This window comes from Phaseolus vulgaris, chromosome 9, assembly GCF_000499845.2.
Source record: "Phaseolus vulgaris cultivar G19833 chromosome 9, P. vulgaris v2.0, whole genome shotgun sequence".
NCBI lineage: Eukaryota > Viridiplantae > Streptophyta > Magnoliopsida > Fabales > Fabaceae > Phaseolus > Phaseolus vulgaris.
In genome coordinates this window covers 34,599,420-34,614,345 of record NC_023751.2, presented here as the reverse complement: position 1 = coordinate 34,614,345, position 14,926 = coordinate 34,599,420, and positions in this window count along the sequence as shown.

The window sequence follows — 14,926 nt, the reverse complement described above, 5'->3', positions numbered from 1 at the left end:
TTTGTGAAAACCGCCAACTCAGCTAACTGAAATAACTGTCTGAGTAGTACCTTTGGTGCCCTAACTAACTTGTGAAAAACCTTTCAGGTGACCAAAGAATAAACCTGTTCTTTCACAGTGAAATAGATTAAAATATAGCAAACAGGCCAGCTCAGCTTAACTGAAATAACGAACTAAGCTTTGCTTGTGGTGCCCTAACAGAATTTTAGAAAAGCCTTTTAACAGAGAAGAAATAAACTGATTCTTTCTCTCTAAAACAGATTTATTTTTGTACTGATTTAAATTTTTTAAGAGCACTTTTAAAAGCTTTTCAAAAACCATTTAACCACATCATGTGCTTGATCTAGACTTGGTTAGGTAACTAAGATGGGTTATACAGCAAAAGGCAACCTTACACAAATACAAGCCTAATTACAAACGAATCTAAAAACCTATTACAAACTTCAAAGCACTCAAGCTATTTTCTTCATCAAACACATATCAAGCCTTAGTAGGGAAGAAGCTTCCTCCAGCTTCAACAATCTCCCCCTGTTTGATGGAGACAAATTCCCTTTGCTTTGCACAGCTTTGAAGAAAGATCATGACCAAACCTGTACAGTACTATATACCAGAAAAAAATACACAGGTGTCAAGGCAGAACAAACAGATTTAGAATTGATGTACCTGCAGATTTAACATCTGAATCATATCAGCAACATCTGTGAATATCAGCTGCAGAACCTGTATTAGACTATTCTTCTCCCCCTTTGGATTCATCAAACAGAATGGGAGCACAAGATACCAAAGAGATCATAGCCATACATAATAGTTCAAATAAAACCAAATAAAACCAACATAGAGGTCCATTACAAACCACAAATCAACTAAAAACAGTGCAGAATAAAGACAAAACAGATTAATCCCAAATTGTTCAACAACATATAAAAGATAAGGACTTAGTGTGCCTTCTGAATAAGATCACTTAGTGTGCCTTCTGAATAAGATCCACTAGAAATAAGATCACTTGTTGTTGTAATAAAGCTCAGCTACCTGCACTTGAACTCCTTCAAGTTGATAATCCAAGTGTTGAAACCTGGCGTAAGTCATTTCATAGTGTGCCTTCTGCTCATATGTGAGTGTGTCCAGCCTGCTTAGCACTTGTCTTTCAAACATAGACAGAGGTTCACCTCTGTACTCAGGTTCCTCATATGCAACCATTGCATTTTGACTTGTAGCAGCAATATCCTCATGTCCAACAGAGTGTACTGGTGATGCATCCATGTTCTGCACTCCATCAGCATTTTCTTCTTCATTTTCTGGATCAGCAGCTTCATTTTCAGCCTTGTTTGCAGCATTCCTCCGAAACACCCAGCTGTCATCCTCCTTTTGAAAGCCCATCTTGAGGAGAGTGGAGTTGTCTATCTCACTTGCTGCCTTAATTGTGTCATTTCTTTCATTTGTAGTGTCAACTTCAAAGTAATCAATTAGCTTTGACACAAAAATTGCATATGGAAAGCGATAGTCTGGTAACCTTGTGGATTTGAGCATATGCTCTACCATAGTACTCACCCAATTTACCTTGAGTTGATTCATGATGCAGTACATCAAAATCAAGTCCTCTTCATGGAGAGTTGCATGATTACTTCCTCTTGGAGTAAGCGGCCAAGCAATGATGTAGGCAAGGAGTCTTGGAATGATTGTGAGATTTCCAGCATGAAATCTAGCCACTGGTTCAGCAGGATTCCTCACACAACTTCTGTAAAACTGCATCTTGTTGAATCCCTAAATTCCAACAGTGTTCCTTTTGCTTACCTTCATTCTAGAGTACTTGATTCCTCCCACATTGCTCCATATTTCTCTTGTAATCTTCAGCTTCACACCTTTCACATGGGAGACCAGATTTTTGCCATCTTGAACCAAGTTGCTGTAGAAAACTTTCACCAAATATGGATATACATTTCCAGTCATCTCTAGAAAGTTCTTCAGCTTTTGATGCTTGAGCAAGGTTTTTGCTTCAGTCAGATTTTCTTCTCTTAACCAAGAGAATTCCAGCACTTTGGGCGCATTGACTTGTTTCCTGCTTGTCTCATGGATGTACCTTGTCATTGCTTCAGCATCTCCAGCAAACCATTTTTCCAGAATGCCTTGGTTGCTGCTGGATTGCTCCTTGGATTTCTTCTTTTTGTGTGATGAGGATGCCATGCTCAATCTGTTTTTACCTGCACCAGTTTATTAATATACAATTCTAGCTAAAAAGAAATTGCAGTTCAGATTAACAGTAAAAACAGAAACGAAACCTGTGATGAAGCAAGTGTGAACCTGGACAGTTTATAACACAGATGAGAAGGTGTGAGAGAATAGCTGATTTGTGCTAGGTTTATATAGAACATTAAACCAAATTTTGAGAATTACAGATTTTAAAGAAAACGATTTGATCAGTTTTTAGGAATTATGAATTTTGAAGGAAAATCAAATTTCTCAGATATGCTACAGATTTTATTCCAATGGTGCAGCAGGTTCAGGTGTGGATTCACGTAAGAATATCTTGGAACCTGATTTTGGCACATCAAATCTGTTGCATCTACACAAAATCCAATTAGTTAGGATACCCACACATTAATTGGCATAGACCTGCTGGTCAATAACCGTAAAAGCAGTCAACAATAAAGTGAGAGAGAGAAAAGTAAATCTTTCTCTTTCCTAGTCACAGTTGAAATTTCTGAAACAGGGAACAAAACATGTTAAAACATAAAACAACAGATTGAAATTTTCACTGCAGAGGACAATTTAAGCTAATAATACCCAATTCATTTAGAAGAAAGTAAAACCTGTCTTTAGCAAGTGGTTTAGTGAATAGATCAGCTAGTTGAAATTCAGTACCAATGAATTGTATATCACATGTTCCATTAGCTATATGTTCTCTTAAAAAGTGATGTCTAATTTCAATATGCTTAGTTCTAGAATGCATGACAGGATTCTTAGACAGATTTATGGCACTAGTATTATCACAATTTATAGGTATCTTGTTTAACAAAATTCCAAAATCATTTAGCTGTTGTCTTAGCCATAAGGTTTGAGCACAACAACTTCCAACAGCTATGTATTCTGCCTCTGTTGTGGAGAGAGCAACACAAGTTTGTTTCTTGCAATGCCAAGAGATTAGACTTGATCCAAGCATGTGACAAGTTCCACTTGTGCTTTTCCTATCCACCTTACAACCTGCAAAGTCAGAATCTGAAAAACCAGTTAAATTTAAGGATACCTTGTTAGGATACCACAATCCAACATTCTTAGATCCTTGCATGATGGAGATCAAGCCCAAGAGAACATGGAGGCCACTCATCAAGCTCAAGAAGAGGTGGAGGCACAAATGGAGGATGCCCATGGAGGTCAAAGTCCACCTCAAAGGATTACAAGAAGCATGTTCAAAGCCTTGGGAGCAAGAGGACATTTATTTTCTCTTTTTGTAGTGTCTTTAGTTGAAGGTGCTTAGAGGGAAACCTTAGAAACCTCTTTTGTTATAACATCTTTTAGGTTTTAAATAGGACCTTTAGGGGGGTGTATTAGTAGATAGGTGTAGGTGTAGTTTTTGGGAGGTGTCATAGTAGAAAAAGGTCACACCTCCCATGTGACTTGTTTTTGGTGGGAATTTCAAATGAGTTTATTTGAAATTTCCCACCTATTTTTCAGCACCTTAGGCTATAAATAGAGGTGCTTCCTTTGTAAAATTCAGATTTGAATTTTATCTAAAGAAACTATACTCAAAATTGGAGTGAGCATTTGGAGAGCTTTGAGCTTCTTCTCTAGTCTTATCTTGAAGGACCATGGTTTCCTCAAGTGGCGGCTTCCACACTCATCTAGGAGCATCCATTCTTCTAGTGGCGTGATCATCCAACCATTCCTCCATCTTCATGAGCATTCTCTTCTCCTTCCTTTCTTCTTCTTCAATTTGTTCTTGTTGCCTTGAGTTTTGAGTTGTTTTTGTTTCGGTTCCTATAATTTTCCAGCACCTTTATTCTGTTTAGTTTTTAAATTCTGTTCGGTTCTTTTGTTTTAAGTTCAATTCTGTTCGGTTTATTCTTTTCCTTCTCCTTTGTTGATTCAATTTGACAATATTTGGTTCATCCAAATGAGTTTGGGATTTGGTACTTGTTTTGGTGAGTTCTTGATCTTAGAACCATGATCCAACTTCTAAGAAAGTGCCTCTACATTTTCCAGCTCAAGGTGATTCCTCAAAGTGTCAAGAATCTTGTTCTATGTGGCTATTGGAATCACATCATTGCAAATATTTCAGAATTCTCTTTGCTGCATTGTAGTGTGATTCCTTTGGATCAGATTGATATCTAGCACATAAACACACAGCAAACATAATGTCAGGCCTGCTGGCAGTTAGGTATAATAAGGAACCAATTAAACCCCTATACTTGGTTTGATCCACTGATTTTCCTGCAAAATCTTGATCCAGCTAGCAGCTTGTTGAAATAGGAGTGTTGATTGCTTTGCATTGATCCATATCAAACCTCTTAAGCAGCTCCTTGCAGTATTTTTCTTGGTTTATGAAAATTCCATCCTTGAGTTGTTTAACTTGTAGTCCAAGGAAGAAATTCATTTCTCCTAACATTGACATCTCAAACTCACTTTTCATGGTTTTCACAATGTCTTCACACATCTCTTCATTTGTGGATCCAAAGATAATATCATCTACATAGACTTGCATAAGTATGATATCTTCTCTTTTCTTCGTTATAAAGAGAGTTTTATCAGAATTGCCACGGCTATATCCTTGAGAGAGCAGAAATTCGCTTAACCTTTCATACCATTGTCTAGGTGCTTGCTTCAATCCATATAAGGCCTTCTTAAGCATGTACACATGTTCTGGATTTTTGTGATCTTCAAACCTTGGAGGCTGAGATACAAACACCTCTTCATTGATGTAGCCATTTAGAAATGCACTCTTAACATCCATTTGAAACAACTTGAAACCTTGTATGCTGGAGAATGCTTGAAGTAATCTTACAGCTTCAAGGTGTGCTACTGGTGCATAAGTTTCACCAAAATCAATCCCTTCTTCTTGGTTATAGCCTTTAGCAACCAGCCTTGCTTTATTTCTAGTGATAGCTCCATGTTCATGCATCTTGTTCCTGTACACCCACTTGGTTCCTATGATATTCATCTCATGCTTTCTTGGCACCAAGGTTCATACTTCATTATATTCAAACTGGTTCAACTCTTCCTGCATTGCTGTTATCCAATTGTTGTCTTGCAGTGCTTCTTCCAGGCTTTTAGGCTCAATATGTGACACAAAAGCCACTGTTCTGCAGAAATTGTTAAGTGAATTCCTTGTTGAGACTCCTTTCTCAATTTTACCAATTACATTGTCAAGAGTGAGATCCTTTGGAGTCTTCCATTCTTTAGGCAATCCTGCATTCACAATAGATTCTTTGATAGAATTTGAATTAGTTGCATCAAGCTCACTAGATTGATTCTATTGCAGAATGGTTCTTAAATCATCCATACCAAGTTCATCCAGAACAGATTTGGGCACAGAAAAATCTGTTTCATCAAACACAACATGTATAGATTCTTCAACTGCAAGCAATCTTTTGTATACACTCTATAAGCATGACCATTTATAGCATAACCAATATGAATTCCTTCATCTGATTTAGGATCAATTTTTCCCATATTATCTTTACCATTATTTAAAACAAAGCATTTGCAGCCAAATACCCTAAGATGACTAATGCTATGCTTCCTTCCTTTATACAATTCATAAGGAGTTTTCCTAAGAATTGGTCTAATCAATGTTCTGTTAAGCACATAAGAAGCAGTATATACAACATCAGCCCAAAAATATTTAGGTAATCCAGATTCATTTAGCATAGTCCTAGCTAACTCTTCTAGTGATCTATTCTTTCTTTCAGCAACACCATTTTGTTGGGGTGTCCTAGGAGCAGAATAACTATGTATGATCCCATGTTTTTCACAATATTTATCAAATTTTGCATTTTGAAATTCTCCCCCATGATCACTACGAATCTGTTTTATCCTATTTTCATTTTCATTATGCAGAACCTTAGCTAGTTTCTTAAAGGCTTTATATGCATCATTTTTAGAAGCAAGAAACAAAGTCCATGTATATCTTGAAAAGTCATCAACAATCACCAAAGCATAGTAATTTCCAGCTAAGCTAGCAGTCCTAGATGGTCCAAACAAGTCCATATGCAAAACATCCAAAGCTTTATTTGTAGAAACCATATCTTTTGACTTAAAGGTAGTTCTAATCTGTTTTCCCTTTACACAAGCATCACACAATCTGTTATTTTGAAACTTTATGTTTGGTAAACCAGAAACAAGTTCCTTAGATTTTAGCTTATTCAAGTGATTTGTGTGAATGTGAACTAGTCTCCTATGCCACAGCCATGACTCATCATTTTTAGATAACAAACACTCATTTTCAGAACAACTCTTTAGAATGTCTAGGACATAGATGTTGTTTACCCTTTTTCCAGTGAACAACACCTTACCAGAATTTTCATTTGAAATTGTACAAGTGTTGGCTTCGAAATTGACCTTGTATCCCTTGTCACACAGCTGGCTAATGCTTAGAAGACTATGTTTTAGCCCTTCAACATATAGGACATTCTCAATAGTAGTTGAGTCTTTAGTACCAACATCTCCTCTTCTAAGAATTTTTCCTCTATTGTTATCTCCATATGTGACATGCCCTTCAGCTTTGAGTTTCAGATTTATGAACTGAGTCACATCACCAGTCATGTGCTTTGAGCAGCCACTGTCTAGGTACCACTGGTTTTTCCAGCTGTTTTTATGCAACAAAACAGATTTAGCACATATGGTACCCCTTTAGTGTAGGGTCCAACATGATTAAGACCTTTCCTTAGGAAGCCATTTGGCCAATCCTTTAGGAACAAGGTACCTCCTAGCTTTACATATTCTAGATACATGACCAGATTTCATACAATAAAAGCATGTTGCAGTATGCATTGTTTTTGAATCACTAAAAGAGGAAAAACCTGTTTTGGAAGGAACAAAGAAACTTGACAGCTTTTTCACATTACTTTTCATTCCAGGATTATATCCCAGACCATTTTTATTGAAAACAGCATTCTGTGAACCCAATAAGGTTTCAAGATTTTCTCTTCCTTTAGTGAAATTTGAAAGCGTTTTTAACAAATATTCAACCTGTTTTTCCAGCTTTTAACAATTATCACAGGTTTTAATTGATGCATGCAGACATGTTAATTCAATGCTAACCAATTCAATTTTAGCTTTGTGCAGTTCTTCTTCAAGAACTTTGACCTTAGGTTCAAGTACCCTATTTATTCTATTCAATCTGTTGCACATTATAGCCAACCTGTTTGCTTCATCATGTGTTTCCTTAAAAGCTATTAACAGCTGATCATAGTTTTCAGAATCAGTGGAAAAATCACTTACTGAGTCAGAGTTGGATCCTTCATCATTCACCATGAAGCATAAATTAGCTTCTTCAATTTCAGTTGAGGAATTGCTAGATGAGGATACATCATTATCTTCCCATGAGATGTATGCTCTTCTACCTTTGCCTTTGTCACTCTTCTTGCTTGCTGATTTTTCTTTATTTTGATTGTTTGGACAATCAGCTTTTATATGACTTGGTTTACCACATCCAAAGCACGTGTAATTGGAAGAATTTGAATCAATAGGTTGTTTGGAATACCTCTTTCTTTGCTGAGTTCTGTCACGGTTTTTCTTTCTAAGAAACTTGTTGAATTTCCTGGTGAGCAGACTCACGGTCTCATCATGTTCAGGATCAACTTCTTCCTCACTTGTATCATGTTCCATGGTAGTTTTCAGAGCAATTCCTTTGGCCTTCTTCTCCACAGTTTCTTGTTCTTTCAATCTTTTCAGTTCAATTTCATGCTCTATCAGCTTTCCAAAAAGTGCAGCAGTGGACATCTTGGATAAATCTCTGGATTCTGAGATTGTTATTACCTTAGGCTGCCAGCTCCTATCAAGACATTTTAATACCTTTATGTTAAGCTCTTCCTTGTCAAAGACTTTACAAAGGCCAGTGAGGTGATTTACAATGTGTGTAAATCGTTTCTGCACATCTGCAATACTTTCTTCAGATTGCATTCTGAACAGCTCGTACTCCTGAATTAGTGAGTGCTTCCTTGCCCGTTTCACATCATCAGTTCCTTCACGAGTCACCTCTAGTACATCCCACATCTCTTTGGCTGAGTTACATTGAGAGACTCTAAAGAACTCATCCATATTCAGTGCAGAGGTGATGATATTCTTGGCTAAGGAGTCATATTGGGCCTTTTTCTTCTCGGTTTCACTCCATTCAGACCAAGGCTTATTGTTTCATCTTTGACAACCTGCATAGGTATAAAAGGTCCACTGACCACTGCATCCCAGATTTCCATATCAATAGACTCCATAAAGATCTTCATCCTGATTTTCCAGAAAGCATAGTTAACACCACCAAACATAGGAGGTCTATTAATAGACACACCTTCAGCAAAAGGCATTTTAAACTCAGACATCATGCACACACTTGAGCAAAATACAAGCCCTAGCTCTTGATACCAATTGTTGGGTCTATTAGTGTCTAAGTTCAAGAGGGGAGGGGTGAATTGAGCTTATAAAATTTTCGCAAGAGACAAAAAGAACAGATTGATTTTACATGAAACAGATTGATTCTTCAGAGCAGTCTAGCACAATTTGACTTTGTTCAAATTAAAATTGTAATCAATAGAGAGTTATAACAGAATCAGATTAATTTGATTTTATAAGTATGAAGAATACAACTATGCCAAGAAATCAATCAACTTTATTCAACACAAGGTTTTAATGAGAATGAATCTTTCTCAGGTTTTAATGAATAGACAATTTGTTCTTCAAATCAATGAAAACAGCATATACAACTGCCTTGATTGTGATTAGAGAGCTTTAACAAATCAGGAAGAACAGTTTTTATTAAACCCAGAATTAACAGATTCAATTTCAAAAGAACAGATTTAGTTCTTGACATAATTAATCAACAAACCAGAAATGAGTGCAAGGATGAGAAGAAAAGGCACACAAGTTTTTATACTGGTTCACTCATACAGAGCTACTTCCAGTCTCACCTTACCCCAAGGTGGAATCCACTAAAAACAATACCAATTACTTACAAACTCAGCAGTTCTTGAACACTACAAGAACAACACCATCAATGCTGAAAAACCCTATTTCAGCACACCTTGCACTCCAAGAAACCCTATCAAGGAGTGACTAACACTTACACCTTTACAAACCAGAATAAAGGAAAGATTACACCTGAAAAGAAGATGCAAGAACTCAAAACCAGTAGTTCAATTTGCTGCAGAACTGCACCAGCACCTTCACCAAGATCAAAGGTTTCCTAGAACAAGCACACTTGAAAATCTATTTGGAAAACCTTTCAAAAATCTTTCAATCCTTCTTCTCACATGGAAATTGTTTGATCTTTGTCAAAAACGTAATTGCTCAGCACCTTTTCATGTGAGAGAGACTTTTCTTTATATAGAAAACAGTTTCTAACCTCTTTTCAAAAACCAGTTGAAAAGCAGTTATGAAAACAACAGATTCATTTTTGAACTTAACAGATTCATTTTGTGAAAACCGCCAACTCAACTAACTGTCTGAGTTGTACCTTTGGTGCCCTAACTAACTTGTGAAAAACCTTTCAGCTGACCAAAGAATAAACTTGTTCTTTCACAGTGAAATAGATTAAAATATAGCAAACAGGCCAGCTCAGCTTAACTGAAATAACGAACTAAGCTTTGTCTATGGTGCCCTAACAGAATTTTAGAAAAGCCTTTTAACAGAGAAGAAATAAACCGATTCTTTCTCTCTAAAACAGATTTATTTTTGTACTGATTTAAATTTTTTAAGAGCACTTTTAAAAGCTTTTCAAAACCCATTTAACCACATCATGTGCTTGATCTAGACTTGGTTAGGTAACTAAGATGGGTTATACAGCAAAAGGAAACCTTACACAAATACAAGCCTAATTACAAACGAATCTAAAAACCTATTACAAACTTCAAAGCACTCAAGCTATTTTCTTCATCAAACACACATCAAGCCTTGGTAGGGAAGAAGCTTCCTCCAGCTTCAACAGTTTGCACTCCGACGATCAAGTCAGCTAGCGAGAAACATCAAAGGTGACGCACCTCCGTATCGGAACATCGTAAACGAGTGCTCTGAAGGTGGTCAGAAATAACTGAGTCTATAACTGTGTTGCCCTAATTGTCTTCTGCTCACAGTGGGTGCGCAGCGAAAACAACTAGGGTTCGTGCTCTGTGTAACTGCGAGAATTAGGTCACAACTCGGTCCCTTTTCAAACGCCCCAAGGTCCCTTTTTATACACCTCTCGTGTTTAAAACGCCTTAAAGCGCATTAAAAGCGTATAAAAATATTCCTTGGAACGTTCGAATCTTAACTGAATTAACGCGTACCTTAGCAAACTTTTAGGAAAACCTTGATGTTTTTAGTGCTTATTGCCACGTGTTCTTCTAATTTGATTGTGACTCTTCGTAGAGGGCCCTACAACGCTGTAACCCAACTTAGGGTTAATCCATCGTGCAAACTCTCCTTTCTCGAAGTGCACTTGGCGCGAAGAGGTGACTTTCTGGGTGTCAACTCATGCGCCCTAACCTCTAGTCACTCACCTTGGGAGTGTATCTACCTTTCTCTCGTACCATGCACGTGGTTCTCCCCTGGGCGTGGCCCCCTCATGGGTCGTATCTGTCCCAGGGTTTCCCAGTAGTGGCGTGGGTACTTTACGAGTTAGGTTACTCCCTACTGGTACTAGGACTTATGGCCTTGAAGCCACCTTTCTCTTCTCTTTGTTACTGTTCTGAACTGTCGTGGCCCGAAGCCTCCTTGCGACGTCTTAGTTTGGCGATGCCTTATCCTGGCGACGCCTTAGCCCGGCGTCGCCTTTGCTTTACGATGTTTTACCTGGCGACGCCTTTCTTAGGCGATGTCTTAGCAAGGCGATGCTTTAACCTGGCGACGCCTTAGCAAGGCGATGCCTCAAGCGGTCAATCCGTTGACTTTCTTTCTTGGGTCCCTTAATGGGGTCCCACCGTGTGTTGACTTCGACCTTTGGTCAACGCCCGGAGACGGGACGGGACGGTAGAGAAATGTCATATGGTTTTCCAAACAACTTTTCATGAGGAGTGATGTTATTAAGTAATGGAGTAGGAATAACATTTATTAAGAAACAACATGATTTACAACAAATTCCCAAAAAATAGGTGGAAGATTTGCTTGAAAAAGTAAAGCCCGGGTTACATTTAGTATGTGTTGATGTTTACGTTCTACAATGCCATTTTGTTGTGGTGTTTCAACACAATATTTTTGATGTATAATTCCCTTTGAAGCATAAAAATTTGACATAGCAAACTCAACACCATTGTCAGTACAAATCGTTTTGATATTAGTTTTGAAATTATTTTGAACGAAAACAGTGAAGTTAATGATGTGCTGACGCACTTCAAATTTGTTATGCAACAGAATAACCCAAGTATAACGCGAGTAATCATCAACAATAGTCAAGAAATAACGAAAACCTTGCATAGAAATTATGGAACATGGTCCCCAAATATCAAAGTGTACAAGATCAAAAATAGCAGAGGTAACAGTATTACTTAAAGTGAAAAGAAGTTTTCTCTGTTTTGCACGACTACAAGTGTCACATACATGATGAGTATCAATAGTAATAAAAGAGTATTGTTTGCTTATGACATGTAATCTTTCATGTGAAGGGTGTCCTACTCTATAATGCCATAGTGTTTTGTTTGTGATATTACAATTAATAAAAGGAGCAAAACAATGCGGTTTAGAACGATTAGAAGCAGGCAAGGTAGTGACAAGGTACAAGCCAGCGGTGGCTTTAACTGTACCAATCATCTCTTGGGTGAGATTGTCTTGTATAATGCAGTGGGTTGAAGTGAAAGTTAAAGTGCATTTAAGTTGGTGGGTGAGTTTAGAAACAGATATTAAGTTTAATTGAAAATGAGACACGTATAACACATCAGACAAATAAAACTTATCAGAAAAACGTACTAAACCAGAATATGTGCATAAACAGTTTGGTCATTTGGAAGACTAATTAAGACAGGTTTAATTTTAGTATAAGTAGTAAAAACGTTCAAATTGTGACAAACATGATCAGTGACACCAGAATCAATAATCCAAGATTCTTTTATAGAAGATAGTGAAAAGAGAAACTTACCTGTTGAAGAATGCTCAGTATTGGGGATTTCATCTGTAGAGATGGTGTAGAGATGGTGCCGACTTGATTAATTTGAGTGTGAGGGGCAGGATCCTCAAGGTTTTACTGACGCAAAATGTTGGTAAGGAATTGAACCTGTTGTGATGTAAGTTGAATCCCCTTTACATCCTGTTCTTTAGGAAAAAGCTCAGAAAAAGTGTCAGTAGTAATCATATTATTGGTTTGGGATGTCAAATTGGTGAATTTGTAGCCAGGAGGGAACCCATGCTTTTTATAACAGGTGTCAACAGTGTGGCCAAGACGATTACAAAAAGTGCAGACTTTTCTAGTAAAAGAAAACTTTGAGGTTTTAACATTACCAGAAGGAAAACCCACTTTGCGAAAACAAACAGCCTCAGTATGACCATATTTACCACAAAAATTGCATGTAATAGTGTGACTACTATTAAGACTATGAAGACTAGGATTTTCATTAAACATTTCCTAAAAGATTTTTAAAACCAATCAAGATTTTGAAAGAGAACAGAAAAAAAAAACCAAGATCAGCAAAGAGGGAAATAAAAAATCAGAGAGAAGCGCAGCAGAACTCTTCATTCGAAGATCTCTGATACCATATTACAGTAAATGAAGATGAATATTCCTTGTCTGATGTGATGCTTTAATGTAGCGTACGTAATCGCACGTAATCGTAATGAAGAAAAAGAGATTTTGATGAACCCTAATTGTAGAGAAAAATAAATATAAAAAAAACTTTTATTCACTTGTATATTAGAGAGTAAAATACATGGTGTATATATAAGAAAAAGATTAAGACCTAGCTGAAACAGAAAAAGAAAATTTAGTCAAACAAACAAAGCCCAATAATTTAAAATAGAAAATTAAATATATTAACACATTGTTGAAGAGTAGTTTGGATCTAAAATCTTACACATTGTCTAGATTTAATTTAAAATCAAAGGAAAAGTTACAATTCAAAATGCATCTAAACACATAATGGAGCATGTTAAGAAAGTAATATTGATTTTGTTACAACTTTTAATGATGTAAAGGTATTTTTTAAAAATAAATAAAAACATGAATATTTTTTATATTCAAAGACAGAAATGAGTATTTCCTTTTAATTCAAATAGAAACATGAACTTTAATATATACCTAGATTATTGTCCTTGAATGTGCATAGTGTTGTGGGGGTGACATTTTATTGAACAGAAGCAACAAATTTAATTAATGTTATTATACATCAATCAATTTTTGTCCTCAAAATTTTGAAAATCTTTTTCAATTCTATTATAAAATAACAGAAAATATCAATCAAATATAATAGTATCCACAATAATCAAGATGAGTGTTGGCAAGTACACTGTTGGACCAAAAGAATTATTATTACCAACTATTAGGAGAAACACTACTTTTCTTTTTCTGTTTCAACTTTTTTTTCTTCTGCATATGTATCCACATAATAATAAAAATTAAATAAATATTTTTTATAAAATATTATTATTAAATTTATAAAAAATATATTTATAAATGTAATTATAAAACAAATAATAATTTTATAATTAATAATTTTTCTACTGTAAGTAGTTAATTGATCGAAAAAAATATAATTATGTTAATTTAATTAAATTTGTTAGAACAAAAATTTAGTCGACCTACAACTAAATTTGTTCTTCTTAAAGAACTTTTAATTTTAAAAAATCACTTTAATAATGTTAAAATAATTTGTAAATTTATGAATTAAACAAGTACAAATAAATAAATAAAAAAATTGAAACGTCACAAAAGTAACTAGGTGTGGTATATATATAATATCATATATGTATGATAAAAATATTTTTTTAAAAAAATAAGGAGTATATATATATATATTTTGTAAAAGTTGAGATATTAATAATATAAAGTATAATAAATCTTCCTAATATACATGTATATGTTGAGACACTAGACAATCTAGTCATTTCTAAATGGCCTAAAATCTCATTAAACGATCTTGTGTATACAAGTAATCTATGAAATTTTAATGATAAAAAATACTATAAAAGATAATACATATTCTAACATAGTATTCTTATGTGTAAATAAATATTAAAATATAGAAGTTCATATTATTCTAACTCATAAATGATCAATGATTTTGTTGTAGTTTCTATTTTATGTTTATACTTACAATTGTGATTTAGTCGTAATGATAATTTATTTCTAAATAAAAATACTTAAATATATTTCTATAAAAGATTTGTTTTAACGAACAAAGATCATGTTTTGAAATGAACTCAATGCCAACTAGACAATTCAAGGTCCATTACAATAATTACTGAACAAGTTAATATTAAGTCTCAAACGGAAAATTAAGAATCTCCCAATGAACAAATATAAAAAAATATTGAGAAGATTATAACAAATTACAATTTAAGAAAATCTAAAAACAATTTTCGTTGGTCAGGCACCCCAAACTTGATGTTTATGCATTCAATAAATACAAGTTTTATGTAATTCATTATCAAACTAATTAAATATAACAAAAGAAAAATTAGTGATAAAAACCTAACCTCAAATTAGAACTCACATGGGTCTAAGTGTTGCACAAAAGATAGCGGGTGTGGTGCAAGGAAGGGAGCATTCAAAGAAGTGCATTGGAGGAAAACCGCACGAAAGAGGTAAACTGCACAACGAGCG